This window comes from Triturus cristatus, chromosome 3_2 (assembly GCF_964204655.1).
Source record: "Triturus cristatus chromosome 3_2, aTriCri1.1, whole genome shotgun sequence".
Classification (NCBI taxonomy): domain Eukaryota; kingdom Metazoa; phylum Chordata; class Amphibia; order Caudata; family Salamandridae; genus Triturus; species Triturus cristatus.
Genome location: NC_140584.1, coordinates 914,462,641 through 914,489,481, shown reverse-complemented (window position 1 = coordinate 914,489,481; position 26,841 = coordinate 914,462,641). Strand labels below are relative to the sequence as shown.

At 46.6% G+C, this 26,841-nt stretch overlaps 1 protein-coding gene and 1 long non-coding RNA gene across 2 annotated transcripts in view; one reads left to right on the top strand and one right to left on the bottom strand.

Annotated features, from left to right (window-relative positions):
• LOC146858448 (double C2-like domain-containing protein beta) overlaps nucleotides 1-26,841 on the bottom strand; it is a 602,492-nt gene that overhangs the window by 295,776 nt on the left and 279,875 nt on the right. The gene's annotated exons all lie outside the window — the stretch shown is intronic.
• Nucleotides 17,145-17,745, top strand: LOC146858449 (uncharacterized). Its single transcript, XR_014979696.1, has 2 exons — nucleotides 17,145-17,222; nucleotides 17,579-17,745. It is a non-coding gene; the product is annotated as an uncharacterized LOC146858449 (long non-coding RNA).

Here is a 26,841-nt window from a genome sequence, read left to right as displayed (position 1 = left end):
ACCTCAATCCTGTTCCAAGTACATTAAAAGTGCAGTCTTCATCAATCTGCCACACAGATGCCTGCTGATGAATCAGGCTGGCAGTTCTGAATGCTGCCCAGGGATTTTTCTGACGTGTTGAAAAAGCTCTCCTCAGCTCTTGATGAAAAGGAGCTTACCAAAATGAAGCAAGATTTCGAAATTAACAAAGTGGTTCTGCTTGGCTAGCACCATGCAAACTCTGGTGAACATCCTCTCTCTCACATGTTTCCTGTCAGCCAGCATCGCTTCTACTAAAGGGAATATGATTTTACAACAGCAGGAAGACGGATGCTCTGTTTGGCAGAGAGAGCGTGGAATAAAAATCCTAGGAGTTTGAACTCAGAAAGACCAAAAGAAGAATGCAACCTGTTCTTGGCCATGTTGAAGGTGAAACCTCGCTCATAGGGGCAGATCTATATCGGAGATGCGCCACTTTTACGCCGCCGTTGCGTCACTTTTGTGACGCAGCGGCGGTGTAAACCCTGCGCCACGTTGCGCCATATTTACATCATGACGCATCTATGGAGATGCGTCACGATGTAAAGCCCCGCGCCACGTAAAACCTGCGTCAGGTTTCACGTGGGCGTGTCGACAGAGGGGGGGGCGTTCCGTTGCAGGAACGCCCCTGAAAAGTGACTCAGTCAAATCTATAAGATTTGACTGAGTTACTTTCCCAACGCTGATGCGCCAAAACCCTGCGCCTGCTTGAAGCAGGCGTAAGGCTTGACGCACCATGTTAGGGATAGGGTAGGTTGGAACAGTGCTGGAGTTGCGTCGCGCTTGCGACGCAACTGAAGCACTGCGCCAACCTTACGCCATCAGATGCGTCACGCATCTGTTTATTCCTGCGCCATGATGCGCCGCATTGTAAATGCGGCGCATCATGTGTGGCGCAAGGGTAAACTTGCGTGACGCATCATTCCTGGCGCATCCTTGCTGATTTGCAGGGATGCGCCAGGCAACATAAATCTGCCCCATAGTTCCTGAAGACTGCCGCATTTTGCGGAAGAAAAGCGGGATTTGGGCTGCAATTTGCAGCATTTTTATTTACATCCAGTTTCTCAAAATACGAATACATAGCGTGAACATGATGGCTCTATTTGGCCTCGGAGCAAGGCAGTCATATTGAAGGCATCAGAAATGCAGAGGAGTGTACAAATGTGTACAGTGATCAGGTGACCATACATATGTACCATTGCTGCTGATTACCCTATTTACCCTTGCACTGCGCGTGAGTTAGACCATAACTAACCACCAGCACAAGGATGATGGTAATCCACAGCGGTAACAAGAGGACAAAACAAAGGGAGCTTTGTTACCATGAATTATTCGACATTTTATTTTTTCTTCCAGGATGTATAAACAGTGGTACTTTAATGACTCTTTAAGAGCACTCCCGCTGTATTTAACACCCATTTGTACGTATTTCATCCTAGGCTTCTCTTTGGCAATGAGCTGGCACCCCTGCATTAATACTGGAGGCTCACTTGAAGAGAACCAATGCAGAAGAATAGAAGAAGGCACAGGTCTCTCCCTGCTCATATACTGTTCCGGTAATATGGAATCAACGGGTAACCCTGCTCGGAGTGTCTGCCCTGCCACCTCCTAAACACACACTCCTAACAGCTCTACTGTTCAATCACTCATAACCATGTAAGCCAACCCAGTACCTGGCATCCTGACCTCAGCATCTCCCCAAATACTAACTCATCCATACCTGACAAAGAACCAGTGCACTTCAACACCAACTTACTTACAAACATACACATATATATACACACACACACCACACACACCCATCACCCGACATACATGGGGGGCATATTTACAGAAAAATGTCAGGCTGCGGGGCTACGCCAAATTTGGCAAAGCTGCGCTATGACATTTTTATAATGCAGGGATGTGCCTTAGTCACAAGAAAATGGCGCACCCAGTGGCGGCTCCTCTGCTTAGGCCGAGCAGCGCCGCCTCACCGCTCATTGAGCAGTGCAAAATAAAAATAAAATGATAATAACAAGAAGATATAATTTTCTTTGTGGGATTCCAGTCAGGTCAGGCGGGGCGGGACTGGGCTCGCCGCCATCATAGGGAGCAGGAGTGGTTTGCACTCCCTCCCTAAGTGTGCATTATGGCTTGGCTAGGCCCCTGGGGCCAGCCAAATAGTCATGCGCACTTGGCATGTTCTCCACTGGGCTGCGTTGCACAGCCCAGTGGAGATCATGCCCAGCCTCCCAGGTACTGCCTGAGCGGCCAATCAGGCTGCTCAGACCAGTGTCATGATTGGCTTAGAGAATCCGTGAGTCTGGGTGCTTCCGGTGGCAGAGAGTACGGACAGAGGATGCTTCCCCACTTCCCACCTGACCCCTGACCCAACACCCCCGGACAGAGGCAGCCACCACTGGGCGTACCCTTGTCTTTCCCGTAGCGCTGGCGCAAAGAAAGCTGCCTAGCGCCAGTGCAGGCACCCTGCCACCATGTGGCAAGTGTACCTGCGCTGCAGGTGTAAATGTTTATGTGCAGTAGGGAGCACCTTCCAGCACATAAAAAATCAATAATGGCGATTTAATAATCTATGTGTGCTGCAGAATGCATCACACATAAAAAGAGCTAAAATAGAGGAGAAATTAATCATTTCTGCTTGTATCACCATGCTAAGACCAGGTATTTATTCCCTGGCTTTCGTTGTTTGGCGCTGCCCCAGCCTTGTAAATCTGGGGCAGTGTCAAAAAGTAAGCAATGGGTGTTGAGGTGGAATGCCCACTGCAACACCCATTGCCCCTCTAATGCAGAGGACTTCGACCGAAATGGGCATATTTACACAATGGCTTTAATCCACGTTAAGTGGCTTAGCGCCACCTTGAACATAAGGAAAATGCTGCTATGCCACTGGAGCATCACAAGAAGTGATGCTCCAGTGGTGATAGGGGCTTGTAAATATGCCCCACATTATTAGAGATGGGTGCCTGTGATTGACAGCAATGTTAAGGGTTTCTGAGTGACATCTAATAAACAATGAGAAGATCATCTTCTCCTGATTCCAACAAATATGCAGTGGCAGAGGAGTAACGGCGATGCCATATACAACATCGATTGAAAACAAGCTTCATGAAAATCCTGGCCTCCTGCCTGCTTCCTGAGATACCAGCCCTCTACCCCCCCCCCCCCCCCCCCTCAATTGAAAAAACAGTACCTGGCTACCTGCCATCCACCCCCGCCATTGTCTGGACAAGAAAAGCAGAACATTATTAACTGCTCTCCTGCCACTCACCCTCAGCGCCCTCCCACCCCCTCCCAGGCCAAAGCAGCTCTCTACTTTGATACTGACAGCGGTAGCCTGCCCCACGCTGACAGCAGCTCTGTGAGAGACGCGTCAGCACAGCTGCATCTCTCAGGGAGGGTCTGCTGAGGCCCGCGCTAACAGGGGAAAATGTGGATGGTGTATGCACAGCGCTGCCTGTGTTCTCCCACCTCCCTCAGTCGGTAGAGACCGAGGAGAAGCAGGAGAAGATGGGTGAGACCACCAACTACCTTTCTACCACCACACTCGGGTATCTGGAGACCCAGGCGAGGCGCGGACTGGAGGGGAAGCGAGTACATGGTCAGAAACCCAACAGGGAAAACACAGAAATCACAATATCAGACTAGAAATGATAGGCAGAACGAGGGGTGAGACTGAGAACCAAGGGGAACACATAGAGCACAATGCTGATCAGGGCATCCAGTGGAAAGCAGAACACTGCAACAAACAGTAGCAGGATTCAGGAACTCCTCTTAAGGTTTCAAGGATTTAGCAGTGCAGGCAACTGGAGAAGACAGCAGGAGCTCCCAGCAAGGACAGTTGAAGCACAAGTTCTGAATGCATAAGTCAGGCTTAAATCCCTCCTCCCATCTCACGGTCACACAGGGTGATTGAAATTCAGAACAGGTGTGAGCAGGCTGCAGCACCGGGCAGGTGAGCGCAGTCAAATAGCCTCCTCTAGCTCCCTGCCTGAAGGAGTACACAGAGGTTCCAGGAAGCAACCAGTGGGCAGAACGGAAATCCGGAGTGGAACATGGATTGGATCTTATTTCGTAATATGACAAAGATTAGTGCAAGGAAGCACATGTGTATATAACATGATTCACCAAAAGTCTCCTCTCCAGCTGTCATGGTAAGGTACGGCATACAAATACCATAATGCATTAGCAGATGGTAAGTAAATCCTGGAATACAATCTAGAGTGGATCTAAATTCCAAGACGACTTGAACACCGAAGTTCCCGCACAGGTTCCAAACTAGTATTCATGATGGCAGCAGGCTTGCAGAGGGTCTTCAAATAGCGCCAACATATGGCAGGATCGCAGGAGCCTGACACTTTTAGCCAAAGGCTACAAACCTTACCGGACTGGTGGCGACCACAATGATTAATGACTGGTGGCGACCACAATGATTAATGACAGACCTTAAGTGAACATGTTGCAAAGAACAGCATGGACAAATTAAGAGCCGCTCTGGAGCAGGCACCCGCTCGTGATGCTCAGCGAAGACATGTGACGGAGCCTAGGTGGCGGCATTGCTGGCCTCCTTGATAGGCGCAACCACCCAGAAAAACACAGACGCTGCATTCATTATTTTGGAATAAGTAACATCACCATCTGGAAGGGCCACCGCTTAAATGTTGCACATGTGCCAGCTGCAAAAAGCTTAATCACTAAGCAATGAAAACAATAGAGGCTAGCTTGCCAGATTAATTCTCACAATAGGAGGCACAAAGCCGGGGACTGAATGCGATTCTGTGAACTATACACAATATCAGTGCTGGTCTTAAATCGACACTGTGGACGTCTTAAGTGGAATGAACAGTATTCAGACAAAATATTGAGTTAACACTATCGAGATGCATAAATATCAAGATTTTACAATCATGATCCACAAATATTGTGATGCAGGAATATCGTTGACAACAATATTGATTTTCCAAGGTAAGCAATTTGGATGTCAAAAATATCTATGTTGGTAATATCGTTTACAAAAATATATATGTTGTTAATATTGATGTTAAAAATATTTATGTTGTTACTGTGCTCTATTCAACTTCTCCCCCATGATATATCTGATTACAGCGCATGGTATCTGAAGGTCCCTGAGTGTGTCTCCTTCATGGAGAACAAACTCCAAAATTCCTTCCAAACTAATGAGGGCTCAGTGTCGTTAAAAATGACACTTTGGGCAGCCTGCAAGCCCTCCATTCGGAGACTACTCAAAAGTTATGTTCATAGACAAGAAGCAACGCAGTAGCGGCAGGTGACTGATCTGGAAACGCAAACACGACATCTGGAGGGTCGGGCTCACCGACCTGGCTCAGAGGATGCACAGTGTCTGCTGGACCTTGAATGTGCAGAGCTCAAGCTGGGATCGCTCGAAGAAGCAAAACAGTATTGGAGGGCCTCCACTCAAAGAGTCTACAAACTAGGGGACGAATCAAGCAAGCAGTTTTATTGGCTGGTGACTCATGGAGTCTCTTCTAGAGTGGTGCCAGCTTTTCAAGACTTAACGGGTGGCCTTAGGGAAGAGTTGCCTGCGATCGCCCAAGCTTTCCCAACATACTATCAGGACTGCTACGCATGAGGACCGATACCCCTCTGGAAGTGGATCACCCCATCCTGAGGGATATCCTGCTACCCACTATTTCTCATTCTCTGGCCCCCTGACAGAAGAGAAGGTAGACTCCACCATCTCTGGGCTCCGAGCAGGTAAAACCTCGGGCCCGATGGGTAGCCCATTGAATACTATAAAAAATGTAGCTCCATTATTGTACCTCACCTATTAAACTGCTATACAGATGCCATAAGCCGGGGAGCCTTTCCTGAAGATCTATATTGTACGACCATTGTATGTATGCCCCCTGACCAATGCATCTCCTACCGACCGATCTCTTTCATTAATGCAGACATAACGATGTTTGACGTGCACCCTTGTGTACCTTTTCACCCAGACCAGTGTGGGTTCATGCTGAAAGAAGCACAAGTCACTGCATCCGCCGAGTACATATGGCCCTCTTCCAAACACAGAAGTTGGAGGGTAAATTGGCCCTCCTGCTTGTAGATTTTGACACACTCTCTTGGGATTTCTTAGAGGCCGTCCTGGTGCGAGCAGGTCTGGGGCATAGTTTCCAGAAGATGGTCCATCTCCTGTACTATAAACTCAGGGCCCAGGCCTGGGTTAATGGCATACTGTCAGCTCCCTTCCCAATCCATAGAGGATCATGTCAGGGATATCCACTCTCCCCCTTGTTGTTCACCATAGCCATCGAGCCATTGGCACACCTCATTTGTTGCGATGCGCGAGTTGGTGGATGGAGATGCGGGGCAAGTCAAGAAGACCGGTTGGCACTCTACGCTGACGAAGTCCTGCTGTTCCTCTGGGACCCTCTGAGCTTGGGTATTCGTTGCTCAGAAATTCTTTGGCTCTATCGAGAAGCCTCAGGTCTCCATGTTAACCTGGCCAAATCAGTACTGGTGGAGGCGAGGGAAGATGCAGAGGGCCATTCCTGGTGCCTAGCTATTCCACTGTGGTGCAACACATTCAAATACCTGGGGATCCATATATCCCACTTCCAGGAACTAGCGTGGAATCTTAATTTCCAGGGACTAGCCCCGTCTATTGATCAAGACCTCCACTGTTGGCAGCGGCTGCCACTTAACCCGATGGGGCGCAACGCACTCTTTAAAATGATGTGCCTGGCACCGCTTGTACAAATTTGGAGACCGGAACCTGTCTGTAAGGTTATCGTTTATGACACCTACGTGTTTGGTAGGTGTTGTTATTTGTTAGAAATATGGTTATTGATACAAATTAAACCTACAACGCTGTGGCCAAGGTGGGGCTGCGACCCCTACTATATTGCGATATAACCTAATAAAATATGTTATTAAAAAAAAAATGATGTGCCTGCCCCGATATCTGTATATATTAGCGAACTTTCTATACCCCATATCCAGGCAATGGTTCTGCTCCCTCACCTCCAAGCTGACCTCCTTTATCTGGGCCTGGAAGCGCCATAGGGTGGCTTTCACAGTGGCACGCAAATCACCCTTTGATTGGTGGACTGCGCAATTAGTGCCCGTCAATGAGGATGGGATGATCCTGCATATTAACTGGAACTCCATACATTGGACTTCGGGGGCATGCTTGGCGCTCTATGCAGCGACGTCTGGGAATATGCCCTTCTGCACCTGGGTGGGGATACACTGCTATAGAGCAGTGCTGCACTTGATTCGCTGGGTCAGCAGGCTGACGGAACACACCCCCTGTGGTGTGGTACCTGGCTCTGTCAGCTCTTTGCACTGAAGGGATTCCACCAATGGGAGCGCATCGGTATTACGTATTTGTGAGATGCTAACAAAAGGAGGGTTCGGATGTCCTTCCATGAGCTGCGGGGACATATATATAGTATTGTCATATTGGTATATTTAAAAACCATTTGAAAATTAAAATATAGATTTAAATTATTTTTTTAACACTTTATGTTATATATATATATATATATCTCACACTCTGTGGCTTGCTCCTTCTAGATGAGACAAAACTAACATGGACCGCAGTTGATGTGCTTGAAATTCATTTTATTGTGGCTTGTCCACCATTACACGTTTAGGCCGTCGGCGGACTTGATCACATGATGATATATACATATATTAAAAAACAACATTGTATATATTTTTTTGATATTAGAGTAAAACTAAATTTTTTCCACGATATTTTTGTACTTAACATTATATGTAAGGTTGGGCAGTGGACTCCGCTCTGCTAGCGGAGCTTTCAGAGTTTCACCCACTCCGCGCTTCACTTGGAGCGCAGAGTTCATAAAAGAATTCCGCTACGCTGCGAAGCGCAGCCTACCGCCCACCGGCACCTATTTAAATTAAAAACTGTGGATCAATACTCTATTGGCCATGCATCTCACCTGCGAATTTGGAATAAACGAAGATCAGTGAAAGTCTGATGCGGGTGCGGACTGGAGCTGTCCTGTGTCCCGACTGAGGCATCTCCAAGTTCCGCTTTCCTTCTCGAGAGATCTCCAGTAGTTCTGTGCAGATGGCCGCGGTAGAAGGCTGAGATCAGGGAGCCGGCGATGGTGTTGAAGCTCTGTGGTGGGTGGTGTGCAGCTTAGAGTCGGCATGGGAGGGCCTGCGATGGTGTGATCTCGGGGAGGAGAGCACAGTTAAGAGGCAGAGCCTAGAGGTTGACACAAGTCTCAGGGGACCAGTGGCTTGCAGCATGTCAGCAAGGAGCCATGCAGCACAGAACTACTCGTCAGTGCACACACACCTGCTATCCGAGCACGCATTGTCAGAGCTGGGGTCGGCTGCCATTGATGAGATGTTAGAGGCCTACCCCTTGGTGTCCTTTGATGTAATTTCTTCCTGCACCTCGGTGTTTCCTCCTGGGCCTCAACCATGCCATGCCACCACTTGGTGTCACCGCTGCATTGCGGTCTCTCTATTCTCTCTTCACCTCAATCTCTTAGTTCTTTCAACAAGAAGATGCTTGTTCTAAAGCTCACTTTACCTTTTGTCACAACTTTGTTTTTCCCATAATTAAACTAAACACGACTATTAAACACTCTGTAATAACAGTTTTTACCTAGATCGCTGTGTTGCTCTACAGTTTCCTTCATTTCCCTTATTCCTTCCTCTCTCTTCTCTATTACCCCTCTCTCCTCCGATTCGCGAGCTTCGGTATCCCCCTCTTTCATCCTCACGTATTTTCCTCTCTCTCTTTACACTTTCGGTTCAATCTTCAACCAACTTCTTCCACTCTTTCCAAGTTTGACTTTGAATTGTTTGGAAGTTGCAGACAATACCCCATTGTTTACCAAATCCTGCCGTCCCCGGCACATTTGTCGGACAAACGAGGACCTGCAAGTTCTGAACCAGACAGCGCCAGGTCCATTACTGTTCAGGGAAGCTTGTCTTCATGCAAGCCCCAGCCCTCACAAACCCTGCACGCTCACAAAACTCTGTGGAATTTCGCAGAGTGAAACTCCGCGAGCTGTGCCCAGGCTTAATTATATGTACAGAAAAACAATATTTTTGAGATAGATATTTTTGACACAATATTTCTGTATCACAATATTTTTGGTTTCGATATTGTGTGAGTGACCTCCAAATACCATGTCCCTTTTAGAGGCCCCCCCACTTTTTTAATCCCACTTAAAGCCCCGACCCTGGCAGTTAACACTTCCCTGCCAGTAGCTGCAGAGTGGCCTCACGTAATGTTCAACACTCTGAGCCAGGAGTAGCTGTTTATCCAAAAACACGTTGAATTCTAAAAACTTGTGGTTTTGCATTAACAGGGGCTGAAATATCTGCACGCTGATCTCTATGAGGAATTAAAAAACAGAACATAGGATATACAACACCAGAGTCAAAAATATGCGAAATTCTGTCTATATTCAGGTTTTTGTAGTATATACAAATGATTCAAAGCATGATAATGGTTGCTCCATCGGGTGAAAAAGTGCAAAAGAGGCGCTCATGCAAAGTGACAAGTGATCGATATTTCCAGATGGAATATGAATTGCTGTGCAGGCAGGCAAATGCATCCAGTGTATGAGCTGAAAATACCTATCCTAATTAATATATTTCTGGCAGAGGTACTGGTTCAATCATTCAGATTCCTCTTTAAGGAGAAAGGTTCAGTCCAGGCATAGATAGTAGGTTGTCGACGTTGCAACCCAGAAAAGACACACAATCAGTCAGTCAGTCAGTCAGTCAGTAAATTCTTTATTAGGTGGTTAAAAACCATCATAAAAGAGTACACATTATATACAGTTAAAATAGTATTAAATCATCATACAGAAACACTGACTGGATCTATATACATAAAAATAATTCATTATTCACAGTGAGTCCACCTTGGTAGCTTAATGGAAATTGCGGGTGGGGAATCCTGCCAGGTTCACAAGTGGTTCTAACCTCTGGTCACCCTTAATCTTAGTGCAAATTTCAAGAAACTTATGACAGAACACAGTGTTAACGGGTCACTGGCCCTTTGTAGGAAGGTGAATGCCTCTTTGGCTCGAGTAAACCTGGCCTTTTTTAAGATTTCCTTTAAAAATCTACGTCTTGGGGTTGCATAAGAAGGACATAGGAGTACAAAATGAAGGGTGTCCTGCGGAGACCTATTGTCGCAGCCGCAGGCACCCTTCTGCTCAATTAAATGACTAAAACCAGCTGGATCAGCTAACAAATATGATAAAAGATTGAGCCTAAAACGTGACATTAAAAACCTTTCTTGGGCATTATACATAACACAAAGATACGGTTCCATCCCTTCAGTGGTTTCAAGCCTGCTGTAAGCACTCACTGATCGTTTGGCCCCTTCCACTGTGATTCTAACAGACGATCTTTGGTCCAAAAAAATTCTCTTGAGTTTAAGCTTATCCTGTGGTGTAATCACTGAAGGGTTTGAGTAAAACTCCTTGCAGCCCATATTTTCCAGGCTAGTTTTTACGTAGTTAAGCCATGGGATATTCAGGCTTTTATCTCTTCCAAGGCAATCTTTTAGGATCTGCCTATTCAACGCAGCTTCAGGGTTTGTCCAGGTTTTGAGCCAGGCCAGAATTGGTCTAAATTTTATCATATCCTCTATGTAAGGTCTTCCTAATTCTCTGTGTACTATGACAGCTGGAGTGCTATTAGGAACTTTCAGTATTGAACGTAAAAATTTGTTTTCCTCCCTTTGCAGTGAATCAAGATTTATAAAACCCCACACTTCTGAGCCGTACATGGCTTTGGAACAACACATTGAGCCATAAAGGTTCATTGTTTGTTCCGGACACCAACGGTCAACTCTCCTCCCGTAACCCGCTATAGCTCCAGTTGAGGCCACCAATTTGCCACACCTTTCCTGTACCAAAGGGGCAAATTTCAGTGACTCATCAAAGAGCAAGCCGAGGTACGAGAACGATTGCACCCTTTCTAGTGTGTGATTTCCAATTCTATATGGGAAGCTGGTCCGTGGATTGTGACCTGCCGTCATTACGTAAGATTTTTTTAAATTGACAGACAGATCTAGCACGTCCATAAATTTGACAAACCCATCAATTAGCTTTTGGGGGTTCGCACCAAGAGAACCGCATCGTCTGCGTACAGCAGCACCGGGATGTTGCGTGTCCCCACCCTAGGGCAATCTGTTTATAAATTGTTCAGGGACTGTTCTAAGTTGTTAATGTATAACGAGAATAAGAAAGGGGCAAGTATGCAGCCCTGCCTCACACCACTTGTGCATCTAAAAGAATCAGTCAACCCCCCTTCCTTATTGTAGCGTACTCTGGCGGAGGTCTCTCTGTGCAGTTCCCTCAGAGTACAGATTAGACACACAATCATTTGGAACCTTTCACACGGGTCTTCATCAGGATGGGTAAATGGAGCAACCTTCATGAGGATACTCTCAGCTAAAAAACGTGTCTGGTGTGTTAACATAAAACTCACTGCTGAAGTGCAAACCTCACTTGAGGGATGAGCAGCCGTGCAAATCTAGGTGAGTTTTCACTTCGGGAGAGCAGTGAGTTTTTATGAGAACACACCAGACACGTTTTTAACATTTGTATATAGTACAGAAACTTGAATATTGATGATATTTAGCATATTTGTGTCTCTGGTGTTGGATGTCCTGAGTTCTCTCTTCTGATTCCTCACAGAGATCAGCATACAATAAATAATGTTCTGTGTCTTGTTAGAAATTGTTTCTCTTTTCAAAATAATTTAGCAGTCCTGTCTGGACCCTTTTGTTGTTTGTGCTAAACTGCACACAGGTCCTACGGTCTTTAGGGTTACCCCATTATTGTGTAATGGCTGAAATATCCCAGCATTGAAAGTGCTGCTGGCCGAAAAGCCAAGACTGGCTGCATGTTTCAAGCATGATAGGGAGTCACCAAGCAGCAAGAGTTTCAGTCAATTCCTCTCTTTAGACACCTGCAAGGCACTTACAAATGATCTAATTATCTACTGTGCTTGTTACATTATCTCACACACTGGGTCCGAATCAGGTCTGGGAGGCCCTGGGAGGTGAAAAGGAAGGATCCCACATTCATTGAGAAAGGTTTTGCAGGTATATAGTGCTCCAGAGTATTATGACAAACCTTGAAGTTCAAATGCAGTGCTTGGCCTAATTTATTTTTCTAAAGCTGCTTGTGTGCTTTGTGGGTGTTTGAACTTGTGAACTTGGGATCAGGAACATATCTAACTGACTGAACTATCTTGCAGACCTACTACCTTAAAGTACAACACAAGCCCAATGTGCAATGCCCTTCAGGGTGCTATCCATGAATTTTAACTTCAAGCCACAAAGGTGGCGCGCAGTACAGGCTCCAGGAGTCCTTAACCAATTAAGAAGAATTGGTCTCCAGGTCACATGGTTGGATAGTAAAAGGCAGACATAGAGTGGGCTATATTGGACTCCCACCACCCCAGCGCCTAGTGCACTGTAACAGTAGCTAAACAGCCCAAGAAAGAAACTATCTTCTGATAGACGCAGATGATTGGCAGACTTGTATTCCGTAAGTCATCTCTGATGGCCAGCCCTGGACTCCAGAAGAGAAGTTCAGAGTTTACAAGGTGGAGTTTTGAAAACATCTTGAAGGGCAATAAGTCCAACCTGACAGCACGAGGCAGTGCCCTAGAGGAAGCAATGGACTTTATGGAGATGACCGGCCCAACATCTCAGAATTTAGCTGCCCAAGCACCAGCATCAGCCAGCTTTGTGACAGAAGAGAGGAGAGGTAATAGGGCAAGGAGGCTCCCAGTCTAGATCCCACCCCCTCCAACTTAATCTAAGAAACCTAGACTGGTTTCACAGGCACTCCACACTAATTATATTTTAAATAAACTAAGACCTTTGTTCAGCAACCTACTTTAAAAATAATTATTTGTAACCAAAATATTATAGAAGCACTATGAAATCTCTTTAGTGCTGGGACATATCCACCTAGTATGACTGTGTTTCTTGTAATTTGTCTGGGCTCAATCTATCTAGGGGTGGGTGAAACTCACAGAATTTGACATTTTAGTATTTTGTGGAGTTATATAAAAACTCAGTGAGATTCCGCAGAGTTATGCAAATTGGCGTAAATAAGCACGTTGCGCTGCTCTCGCTGCGATTTAGCGCCAGGAGCGCTTTCTGTGCAGACAAATCATCCAGAGTGCACAGCTACTCGAGCTGATTTTGCTGCCACTCCCGTAGATTTTACCCTTGAGTGGCAGCCTTCTGATTGCTAATGGTCGCAACCTCCTGCAACCGCCCACATTAGAAAAACCTCAGTGGATGTTATGTGGTGCCATCATATACAGGGCACCAGAGACAAGGTGGACATGTCCTGACCTGCTTCTCATATGCTGTAACCCATCATCAATGGAGCAGACAGTGAAATGCACTTTATGACAAAAATGGCAGGAGAGGGCAGCTTCAAAGCTCCTCTATTCTATGTAGGTGTATAAAAGTACACACATATGGATATTGATAAAGGCTGCTGTGCCAGCAGAAACGCGTCTCTCTTGATTTCTGGGGCTGTGGAAGGCCGAATGAAATAAAGAAGCTTTTTACCTTACAGCCTCGTGTATGTGCTCACTTTCCTTTTGGAATGAGAGGTGTGTTGTCATATATATTTGTATTTATATAGTGTTTACCACCCCTGGCGCGGTGTCGAGCGCTTTTCAGCAAGTAGCACCCTACTCCAGAATCAAAACATGATTAGTGGTAAATTAGTATAGGGAAATATGAGTTGATTTGAGTGGTGGACATGTGAGTCTGTTGAATTGAAAGGGTATTGGTGGGATAGAAGAGGGAAGAGCCTAGAAAGTGTTTATTGGGAAAACATAATAGTAGTAGGAGGTTTGGAATGAGTAAAGGAGAGATGGAGGAGGGAAAAGTCCCTAGAAACGGATTAGGGAAATCATAGTAGTTAAATGAGTTCTCGGATGAGTCTGAGGGATCCATGAGGGAAGAATTTAGAAAGGGTTGTTTGGGAGGTCTGCGTTGATCCAAGGAGGGATAGAGGAGGGAAGAGTCTAGAAAGGGTTATTTTGGAGATCATAGTAGTATAATGAGGTTTGGGATGAGTCAGAGAGTGGAGGTTGAGGTTATGTTGTAAGAGATACAAGGTGAAACATAGGGTAGTGCATTGGAGATACCATTTAAAAAAATATATTTTACAGGAGTAAAGTAATAAATATATAGACACATAAGTACATAGAGGGTATACATGTATAAAGAAGGTAATATATAAAGATTTAATAAACTCAGAATTTCAAGTGTTGCTGTACTTTAAGCTAATTTATTTGTGTATTTTTTAAACCTTTTTTTATTAAATAGTTTTTCAATACTGAAGGAATTTTCAAGAAATAGCTTATATGAAAACAATGCAGTGACCTATATACATGTTAAGCATAGAATAATATATATATATATATATATATATATATATATATATATATACACATATATATTAAATATTAGGTAATATGTACCTTTCCTCAGCAGACCTATAGAATATCTATATTTTTAACAATGTAATTACTATACATATTTATACAAAGAAGTACACATATCTAGATGCATACATATAATCAAATTAAATGTCTATATATACAGGGATATGATGTACATTTGTGTTTGAGTATGGTGGCTATGTAGGAAAGAGCCAACTTTTGAGCAGTTTTCTGAAGATAAGATAGTTATTAGTGGGTCTTATGTTTGGGGGTAATGAATTCCGTAGTTTGGCTGCTTGAACAGAGAAGGATGTGTCACCTATTGGTTTTTTTGAGGGGAGGTGGCAATCTGGAGCAGAGGTTCCAATGTTGAATCTATTTGGTGATTTTATTCCTGATGAAAAGCAGTCCTGTTCCATGTATTGCTTTGTGGGTGATACAGAGCAACTTGAATGTGGATCTTCTGGCAACCGGTAACCAATGTAGGGCCCTCAGGGCAGGGGAGATGTGGGCTTGTAGCTTTACATGTAGGAGTAGTGTGGCAGCAGAGTTCTGAATCCATTGTAGTCTTTTCATAGTTGATAAGGATGATCCGTGGTAGAGTCCATTGGCGTGATCAAGTTTAGATAGTACAAGAGTGATAGCAGCCTGGACCTTGTGTGGAAATTCCAGGTGGGGGCAGCTTGATCTTGCTAGTTTGTCCACTTGGGCATTCATTGATAACTTGGAGGCCATGGTAATTCCAAGGTTTATTACTTTCTTAGATACTTTAGGAGGTGGCCCCAAAGCGTCAGGCCAGGGATCGAGTGGGTCATAATATTTCCAGTTGCCACATGTGTGTATTTTCGTTTTGGAAGCATTCAATTTGGGTTGGCTCCATGTCATCTGCTTATCAACGGCTCTGAGGCAACTGAAGCTTTGTGAGTTTTCCAATGTCTTTGGGGCTTTGTAGTTTAAGGAGTATTTGTGTCATCTGCATAGTTATAAAAGCAGAAAACTCGGGCACCACCTGGTGCACCATCCTGTCGCACTGCTATATGGAAAACTTCCCTCATATTCAACATTTATAAATTCATCCATTTTCAACTTTTTTTCATACGTTAGGACCAAAAAAATATGCAATTCCTTGTGCCATCACTTTCCAGAACTCCATAAATCACTGCAAAGACAGCGTAGTTCCATCCTGTTTCTTTATTTAATTTTTTCATATGTCCACTGAGTGCTCAAAAGGCTTTACACAGTAACACGTTCAAATAAAGGTCAAGATAAAAACTTGAGGCAAAGATGACTCATAACTATCGCCCAATACATTTCGAGCCTAACCGGCTCTTCGTCAGGGGTCTCTGTAACGAAATGAAAAGCACATCTCAGCTACACATTCACTGCTGACATAAATGATACAAAACAAAACAAAACGTGTCTCTCTTATTAAACTTGCCCTCATTATCCCACACCTTTTATTACTAATGTATTACACCTCAAGTATCACGGAAACCAAACAAATCTTCTCCCTCCCACGCCTCAATCCCCTTCACCTTCTAATGATTACCACACCCACTACTAAAATTAAGATGTGACCAACATATTGTGCGACCCTCCAAACTGATAGCATTACTCTCTCTCTCAATTTAACTAATGGTACTCCCTTGTTTAAACCAACTGTCCTGTTTGCCTTTATCTTCAAACTTATCAAAAGTACCTGATGCGAGTCACTGCCTGCAGCCTGACCTCTTCATGCTCCTCTCTCTTTCCTGGTAATGTTATAAACTCTCACTGGTGGTTAGCCATTGGTTATAAAGCAGAAACCTCCCCCACCTATAATCTCTCAAACCTCACCTCGTGACTCAAAACACCTGAAACTGTGCTCAATAGTTTTTCAACACCTGGCGTAAACTACAGATCCCATAATGCATTCTCCAGTGCCATAGTGCTACTAAAACGGACCTAAATTAGCGAAAACCCACTCTTAAAGTTTGCTAAACGAAAGGACACTTTCACTCTGAATATAAAGTAATTAACGTGACAAAAAATATGTAATGATAATAATGCATAATGAAAAATCACAGTGCTTCAGAAAAAGAAAACGTGCAAAACATAATACAACAGTCCAATGAGTCCACTGCTGTGATGCAATTTTGATAGATATAATCGTCATTTTATGAAATCCACTTCCTTCTTCACCGCTGTCTCTTTAGTGATTGGAATTCTCCTTGGCTGAAGTTCGATTTTATCTCGCTTTGTCGTGGGGTGCAAACCAAATTAGGACGGTGCGTTTCTTGAAAAGACAATTGATAAGTAGGAATGCACTCCTTCCCTTGTCATTTGTACTTATGTTGCTATTGTTCAACTTATTTATCAATGACTGCGTGCAGACAGGCCCTGTGAACCGTCCCGGTCACAGTTGTTGCAAAAGCAGAAAACTCGGGCACCACCTGGTGCACCATCCTGTCGCACTGCTATATGGAAAACTTCCCGCTAATTTAGGTCCGTTTTAGTAGCACTATGGCACTGGAGAATGCATTATGGGATCTGTAGTTTACGCCAGGTGTTGAAAAACTATTGAGCACAGTTTCAGGTGTTTTGAGTCACGAGGTGAGGTTTGAGAGATTATAGGTGGGGGAGGTTTCTGCTTTATAACCAATGGCTGACCACCAGTGAGAGTTTATAACATTACCAGGAAAGAGAGAGGAGCATGAAGAGGTCAGGCTGCAGGCAGTGACTCGCATCAGGTACTTTTGATAAGTTTGAAGATAAAGGCAAACAGGACAGTTGGTTTAAACAAGGGAGTACCATTAGTTAAATTGAGAGAGAGAGTAATGCCATCAGTTTGGAGGGTCGCACAATATGTTGGTCACATCTTAATTTTAGTAGTGGGTGTGGTAATCATTAGAGGGTGAAGGGGATTGAGGCGTGGGAGGGAGAAGATTTGTTTGGTTTCCGTGATACTTGAGGTGTAATACATTAGTAATAAAAGGTGTGGGATAATGAGGGCAAGTTTAATAAGAGAGACACGTTTTGTTTTGTTTTGTATCATTTATGTCAGCAGTGAATGGGTAGCTGAGATGTGCTTTTTATTTCGTTACAGAGACCCCTGACGAAGAGCCGGTTAGGCTCGAAATGCATTGGGCGATAGTTATGAGTCATCTTTGCCTCAAGTTTTTATCTTGACCTTTATTTGAACGTGTTACTGTGTAAAGCCTTTTGAGCACTCAGTGGACATATGAAAAAATTAAATAAAGAAACAGGATGGAACTACGCTGTCTTTGCAGTGATATATGGAGTTCTGGAAAGTGATGGCACAAGGAATTGCATATTTTTTTGGTCCTAACCTGTATGAAAAAAAGTTGAAAATGGATGAATTTATAAATGTTGAATATGAGGGAAGTTTTCCATATAGCAGTGCGACAGGATGGTGCACCAGGTGGTGCCCGAGTTTTCTGCTTTTGCAACAACTGTGACCGGGACGGTTCACAGGGCCTGTCTGCACGCAGTCATTGATAAATAAGTTGAACAATAGCAACATAAGTACAAATGACAAGGGAAGGAGTGCATTCCTACTTATCAATTATCTGCATAGTTATAGCATATGAGCTGAAATTCATTAATCATTCCCGGTAATAACTTCATGTAGATGTTGAAAAGCATGGGTGAGATGATAGGGGAGAGAATGTGGCCTAACGGCTAGGGCGGTCTACCTTGGAGCTGGGGAATCGGGTTTGAGTCTCGGTATCAAACAAATGAATGTGTCCATCTGTAACGTAGCTGGTGCTCATGTAAAGCGCTCTGATACCTCTGGGTCTAGTTCTCACTTTATAAAACTCCACACACAAAAAATAGAACCTTGAGGGACCCCTACTGTATGTTTTGGACGAGAAAGGGGGGAAAGGATGACATTTGTTCTGTTTTGAAGATAGGATGTGATTCAGTCTGGAGCAGTCCCCTCTAGCCGACTTCGTAGAGTCTTTTTTATTAGAGTGTCATGGTCAACTGTGTCAAAAGCTGCTGAGAGGTCCAAGAGGAGTAGTGCAGCAACGCCGTTCCAGTCTACTGTATTTTTAAGGTCATCCCAGATGGCAATGAGGGAAGATTCTGAGCCTCTTCTTGGATGGAAATCTGTTTGTAAGTCAGAAAGTATGGAGGTATCTTCATTGAATTATGAAATCTGGGCGAATGCTCCTCTTTCTATCAGTTTGCCCAGGAAAGGTTCATTTGTAACTGGTCTGTAGTTGTCAGTGTCAAGCGGGTCCAGTAATGAGCCTATGTATGCCTTTTTTAGGTCTTCTGGTAAGGTTCCTGTAGTTAAAGAAATATTGATGATTCTTCTTACAGGTGTGGTAGCAGGGGTTGTTAAGAGAATGTTGTTGAAGATTTGTGGTTGAACAAAGCAAACACAAAGAGATGATGGAAGGAGCGCAGAAACTTTTCAGACACTCTCCCCCAGTCACAGATCTGGGTTGAATCCATCATTGTTCTTTAGCTCACTTCGCCACCCTAGTTCAGACCCACCTATATGCAAATTAGTCTTGACCCTGTTCCTCTTGGGAACAGTCCAGCCCGAACTGCCAAGCCTGGTCTTCCCTGGACCGGAAACAAGCATCCTGGGAATGGTTTCAGGGTGAAGATTTGTGCTGGACAAGGGTCAGAAGGGCTGCCGGCTGGTCTGCTTGCTTTGACGAGATCCATAAATTCACTTTGTGATATTTGTTTGAAGGATTGCAGAGGATGGGTTAGCCTAATCTTGGAGGGGAATTTTGGAACTGGGTTGGTGCTCTTTTTTTTCTTTGTTTTAAATAAGAGTCCAATGTATCTGCTTTGGTTGTGTAATCTTTTGCCAGTTTGTCCATGAATTTTGAATAATGGGATGAGTTCCTTCTGTGCATTTAGGTTAATGAAATTCGGTGAGAATTAAAAAAAATATTTATTCGCACATTTAGTGTTTTGAATTCTGTCTGAATAGTATCTTTTATTAGCATTTTTGATTGTTGACTTGTACAATCTGTGAAGTTTCTGAAGGTGACATTTGTCTTGATTACCATTTGTTTTGAGCCAGGTGTGTTGCAGATTTCTAATTTGCTGCTTTATCTCTTTTAGTTCTGGATTACTCCAAGGAGCCTGTGTTTTTATGTTAGGTTGTATTGTTCTGAGTGGGACTTGGATATCAAAAGCTTCCTGTAGCCACTCATAGTTTTTGAATGGAATTTATTGTGTTTAGATCTGTGTTGAATGTTATTTTGTGTTTCTAAGTATTCAAAATTGAGTGTGTTTCACGGTCGATAGGGGGATGCATGTAATATGGTTTTAAGTGTGTTGCTTTGTGGTGTTTTATATTGAACAGCTAGCAGATGGTGGTCTGACCATGTGACCACCATGTGACTAAAGTAATCTTTTGAAAGACAACTAGTTCTGGGTTTGCAAAAGTTAATTCTAGGATGTGTCCAGCAATGTGTGTGGATTTGTGGATAATCTGATGTAGGTTCAGTGGGGCAGATTTACAAGCCCCGTACGCCACTTTTGCGCCGCCGTTGCGTCACTTCTGTGACGCAGCGGTGGCATAAAGCCAGCACCATGCTGCGGGGTATTTACAACGTGACGCATCTAGGTAGATGCGTCACTTTGTAAAGCCCTGCGCCATATGAAACCTGCGTCAGGTTTCATGTGGGCGTTTTGGCACGGGGGGTGTTCCGGCACAGGAACGCCTCGGAAAAGTGGCTGAGTGAAATCTACAAGATTTCACTCAGTCACTTTTCCGACCCCCCTGCATCAAAACCTTGCGCCTGCTTGAAGCAGGCGTAAGGCTTGACGCACCATGTTAGACATAGGCAGGGTTGGCACAGTGTTGGCACAGTGCTGGAGTTGCGTCCCGCCCGCGACACAACTCCAGCACTGCACCAACCTTACGGCAGCAGATGCGACATGCATCTGCATTTCCTTGCGCCATGATGCGCCACATTGTAAATGCGGCGCATCCGTGGTGGCGCAAGGATTGAGATGCGTGTCGCAAGTTTCCTGGCGCATCCCTGCTGATTTGCAGGGATGTGCTAGGAAACGTAAATCTGCCCCAGTCTAGGCCAGTGATGACAGTTTTTGGAAGGGGTATATTGGGTTTGGCAGTAGATAGTTATATTAGGACCTAGTTTCCATAGGAAAAACAACTTTGGTGCCATTAGACGAATCTCCACAAACGTTTTAAAACTAGTTTGCCAGTCACTTGCTGTCTGGAAGTTTCGGGGTGATCTGTCAATCAAGGGCTAAGAAAAAGTGGGGTCCCAAAATGTGTTTTCCTCTTGAAATTTCTCAAAGTGATTTTAGACATGACTAAAGCCTGAAACGCTAAACGGAATTATACCATATTTGGCAAAAGCTAGATCATGGTCCAGAAAGAGTGCTTTTTGTAATTTGGTGTAAATACGTTCAGCAGTTTTGGAGTTATTGAAGAAAAAAGCATTTATGTATCTCTTGAGACATGGCTCCACTGCAGATCCACATACCAGCAGCAATGCCAAGATTGGATGACTGCAAACTGACAGAAAAATTGCTGCTGCCATTTTGTGTATTGTGACAAGGCTCCCGGAGAGGGGGTGGGGTGGGACAAAGTGGAAATAGGATACAAGGGGTTAGGATAGAGGTATACTGGTCCCATGGGACTGATGAAGGGGTCTGTGAGGAGAAACTGTGGGAAAAAAATATTTTTTGGGGTGCGTGAGGATCCGCAGTTCAGCCGCAGTGCATAGCATGGGCCACAGATTCAGACCCCAATAAAATAAAAAATACACCCACTCAAAGACCCACTCACACACTCTCTCACACACCCACTTACACACACACAACCACTCACACACCCACTCACACATCCATACAGCCAATCACATCACATTCAGAGACGCAGAACACCACTCACACACCAATGCAGTCACTCATACACCCACTCAGAGACCCGAATACTACTCACACACCCACTCACAGACCCACACAGGCACTCACACACCCACTCACACACACACACACACAAACCCTCACACACCCACTAACACACCCAGACAGCCACTTAGACACACACCTAGAGACTCAGAGAACCACTCACATCACCCACTCACACAACTGTACAGCCACTCATATACCCACTCAGAGACCCACAAAACCACTCACACACCCACTCATACACACGCACACAAACCCTCACACAGCCACTAACACACCCATACAGCCACTCAGACACACACCTAGAGACTCAGAAAATCACTCACACACCCATTTGCATACTCTTGCAACCACTCATACACCAGCTCATAGACCTAGAGAACTACTCACACACCTACCCACAGAGGCACTCACACACCCATACACACACCCTTACAGCCACTCACACACCCACTTGGAGAGCCAGAAAACCATTCACACATCCATATAGCCACTCACATACCCACTCAGACCCAGAAACCCACTCACAGGACCACTTGCACTCTCTTAAAACCACTCACACACCCACTTGCACACTCTTACAGCCACTGATACACCTGCTCAGAGACCCTTGAACCACTCACACACCTACCCACAGAGGCACACAAACACCCATACAGCCACTCACACACCCTTACACCCACTCACACACCCACTAGGAGAGCCAGAAAACCTCTCACATATCCATTTAGCCACTCACATACCCACCCAGACCCAGGAGACCCAGAAAACCACTCACACATCCACTTGCACTCTCTTAAAGCCACTCAAAAACCCACTCAGAGACCCAGAGAACCACTCACACACCCACTGAAAGACCAACATAGGCACTCTCATACCCACTCATATATCCATACAGTCACTCACACACCCATTCACAGTCCCTCACAGCTACTCACATACCCACTAACAGACCCACACAGCCAGTCACACACACACTCATAGACCCACACAGCCAGTCACACACACACTGACACCCACTTACACACACACTGACACCCACTTACACACCCACACAACAACTCGCACACCCACTCACACACCCAGGCTACAGGGACATTATAATTAGGAAATTACATTTAAAAAAATAGAAATTCACTGAAAAAGCCAAAGGTTACAGGGACGTTATAGTTAGGAAATAGAATTTAAAAACCTTAGAAATTCATAAAAAACCAAAGGGTACACGGATTTTGTTAGTTAGGTTATTTCAAGTAACTATAACTCATGTCTTACTGTAACTATAAATTGAGCCCCGGCCATGGACTGATAATTTACCCCATATATTACATCACTCTTGACATCTTTTATGACATCATTGATGTAATATGCGGGGTAATTAGCAGGGCATGTTGAGGGCGCGAGTTATATTTATGAAAATTTCCATGCGCAAACTAGTCAAAAAAGAGCACTTATTTGGAGAGTTTCATGGAGATTGGACATTGCAAATTTAAAGCCCTGGGACATTGGTCATTTATTGTTTTTAGGCTTGCCCACTTGGGTTCTGCATATGGTATCATTGTACTTAACACCTAATTCTCTGCAAATTATATACTATGAAATGGGATATAGGAAAAATCAGTTGTACATTAACCTAGTACGATATTTGCTGGATTTTCATCACCAATTTTACACATGTATTTATATCTGCTAGTGGCTTTGATGCAATTATTTTACATGCATCACCGCATTAAAATGCAAACAAGCACTTTGAGCACCTTAACCACCTGCGCGCTGTGAGGGTCAAACTGCAAGCAGGTAGCATGATCACGACAATCGGGACAGAGCTGGCTACATTTACAGTTTTAAGTGCCTCCTCCAGCAGGGAGCTATGACAGGAAGCATAATTGTGAGCAGTCCAGGAACCGGTCCCCGGCGCCTCGGCGCACTGTGCCCTGTGTATTAACTCTGTCAGTGCATGTGATGTGCGGAGAGAAATGGCAGATTTTAAACCCCCGAAGGAGCATGATAAGCTACGATGCTACTTCTTATCTATGCCTCCCTCTCCCAATGCCAATTAGGGAGAAAATGCGGCATACAAGGGCCAACCTGGGTGTCACGCAGGCGCACAACGCCCATTGTGGAAGAGGTGTGGCGCAGCGGCCAGGGTGCCTGACTCCGGACCACAGGGTTCACAGTTCGATCGCTGGTGGCAGGTGAGCCCAGCACCATGTGACTCTGGGCAATAGCTTGCTTAATCTTCCCGATGGCCCCCAGCGCCGGGACACTTCTCTGGAGGTATCTGTGCCCTTTACAAATGCTGGTATTTCATTTCATTGGGCTCAAAGGGCTTCAGCCCCCCCCCCTCCCCACCCCCCCTCCCCTTCTGTCGTGTGTGTCAGGCTGGGCTGTGACAGCTTCCCGGGCTGGCGACCGTCTTATTGCAGCCAAACCAGAGTACTTCACAAGTCTTTAAAATGTGTTTTCACCCCTTCTTAAAGCCCCTGCATCTCCATTCTGCATATTGCTGGAACGATTAGCCCCCACCCCCCGAAATGTTTATTAAATGCCCCCGAAATTTGGCTCTACTTGCGCTTCTGGTGTCACATGTTGTATTTCATGCACCGAATGCTCTCTGCTCTCGGAGCCTGTAGTTGTTCTTTATGGAGGTTGAGCAGACCAAACTCTGACGTCATAGACTGTAATTGGACGGTATGTGCTCACGTGTGCTGCGCATGCTGCCGACTTCTCCCCAGTGACGGAGGGAAGATTAGCGCACAGAGCGCATGGGACGATCCCCTTGGCTGACTACCATGAAAAAGGTATGCCGCTGCCCGCGTCCCAAGCAGTGGGACATCAGCAGGGCAGCATTCTAGTGGCCGCCCGTCGGAGCCTTCCCCCCTTGCTCCCTCGCGCGCGAGGCCTACGCCCACTTGGGAAAAACCCCCCTATCGCGTGGAGCTGGGGGCGGGCTGGGGGGGCGGGGGGCGCGGCTTACTCCCTACTTAGTGGGCTCTCTCGCCCAGTTCCTCCTCTGTCTCCTGCGCGCCGCACCCAGCCTGGACACGCTTTCTCGTCGGTATTCGGATCGGCTTCCCCCCTCGGCGTCGTCGTGCCTTCCGGGAGATCTTCTACGCCGGTGAGTCTTGCTAACCCTCCCCCACCCCGGCCCTGTCCCTGGGCATGACCAGGTTGACGGGGCCCTGTGGCCCGGATGGCCATGGGTGTGGGGGGCGCAAGCAGTGGCCCGTGTCCCTGCGGGCAATACGGGGATGGGTTGGGTGTCGCGGCGCGATTGCGGGGGGGCAGAGCGAGTGGAGGGCCAGTCTGGGACCGGCTGGGTGCAGGATATTTCGAGTGGTTGCGGCTGGGCCCGGACACGTGGCCCCGGTGTCGTCGTGCGGGCCGTGCCTCCCGGTATCGGTGCGTGTACCCCCCCTCCGCCTTCCGTCTTGCCCCACCCCCCCCTTTAGCATGCGCGGGGCAATATGGCGGGAAAGCATGAGTGTATCGTGACGAGCTTTCGAACCCCCCCGGGACGCAGGCTGGCCAAGCTGGATGTACGGGCTGGCATGAACGGTTGTAGAATCACGGCTTAGAGAGACCCGACTGGCCCTAGATTAGCGCGGGGTGTGAGCGGCAGGGGCCGTACGCTGCAATTTGCCAAGCTCAACACCCGCAGGGGCTGGAGCTCTTTGGTAGAGCGCTGGTCTCAGGCCCCGGGATCGTCCCCCGGCATTCCTGCCTTACATAGTGCGGCCGTTCCGAGCGGGGGACCGGGGAGTGGGAGTAGGCATCGTGGAGCAGAGCTGAACGCCCGTGTGTGCGTGTTGTGAGGGGTACTTTGAGACCACCCCCCCAATTCAAGAGTTGTGCGTAAAAAAAAAAAAAAAAAAAAAAGAAAAAAACATTGTGAAGCTGATCGAATGTGGGGAGCGGGCGGCGCTATGGCGAAGTCGAAGCGTAATTGGGGGTCAGTCGTCACGTTGGGGAGGTAGGGGGAGAGAGAACGGATCGCGCAGGGCCCCGGTTTTATGCACGGGGCAAGTAGCGCGTTCAGCCACCAGCAGCACCGCATGACGGCAGTACATTATTTCGCACAATCGGGTGGCCCCGGGTCCGTCTCTCGTGCCCCCGGGCGTATGCTTATGCTTCCGGCCTGCAGGTTGAGATGTGGGCCGGTACGCTGACGCGTGTGGTGTTGAACCCAGTCGGCTACTGGGGGCCCTTAGTGGGACGGGGCACAGGGTTCGCAGGGTGCGTGTGCGTAGCACGAGAAAAGATTTTACCCGTTTGGTAGGAGTGGGGAAGGGTAAGTAAACTGCCGATTTAAACACCCCACCCGCGGAGCTGGGGAAGCGGGACTTTCGGACAGCAGCCACCATAGGGCAGGCCTTCAGCAGGCGCGGGAACCCGTAGCGGGGTGGCTGGAACGGCCTAACGGTCAGGGCGCTAGATCGCGGACATGGGGGGAACTGGTTTTGAGTTTCGGTAACGACGCCAAACCCCATGTGGTTATGGGCTAATCACTTAATCCCCCCGCACCCAACGAAAATACAGGAATGTGTGGTCTCAAGTAATGTAACTGGTGCTATGTATTCGCTCTGATACCCGATTGGATTCGGGGCTAGTCCACGCCATTTATAACCCTGCTATAAAATAAATATTGTTTTGGTTAGAGCCCGGATGCTGTGGCGGGCCGCCGACGCCCTGGGCCACGGCAGGTGCGCGTCATAAGTTCTCGCCACCGAGCACGGCGGCTTTCAAGTTCTTCGCCCCCAGAATCCTGTAAGGCAGGGCAGGCATAGCCTGAGCAGGTAGGACACATTGCGAGGGAGGGGGGGGGGCTGCGGGGCCGGGTCTCGGTAATACGATCTGGCCTGCCCCCCCACCCCGGCCGCCCTGTCCCGCGGCCTCGGCCTCCCCGCCCGGCAGCGCCCAGACTGATGGGGGGGGCGGGACGCGCGCGAGGTAATGGATTGCTTCATCGCGCTGGCGGGGATGTTGTGCACGGGGGTTTCGCTCCCCTCAGAGTGCAGCATGGGGGCCCGTCACTGCAGTGGGGGATGCCGAAATAAATACAACAATCTCTCATCATGGCGTGGTTGCACACAGTCATTACCCTGGGCGCATTTTCCCGTTACATTGGCGCGTATGTACACAGCTGTACAGGTTTCCTGATCAATTATATAGAGCACCGACAAGGTGTGGACATTGGGTGCAGTTAGTCGTTGTTCTTGCGGTGCTCATAGGGCAGGGGCTCGAGTCACAAGAACGCTGTCATCAGGTTTGAGAGTGGCAACCTGGGTCCAAGGCGCTACGCCTGGGTTCACTCCTCCCTGTCGGAATTGTATCTTAGCGGGGGGGCGCGACATCAAATGTTTCACGCGGTGCAGTCCGGTGAGGCCAGCAGACATGCTGGCTCGGCGGGTCACATGCTCAGGTGACCCCAGG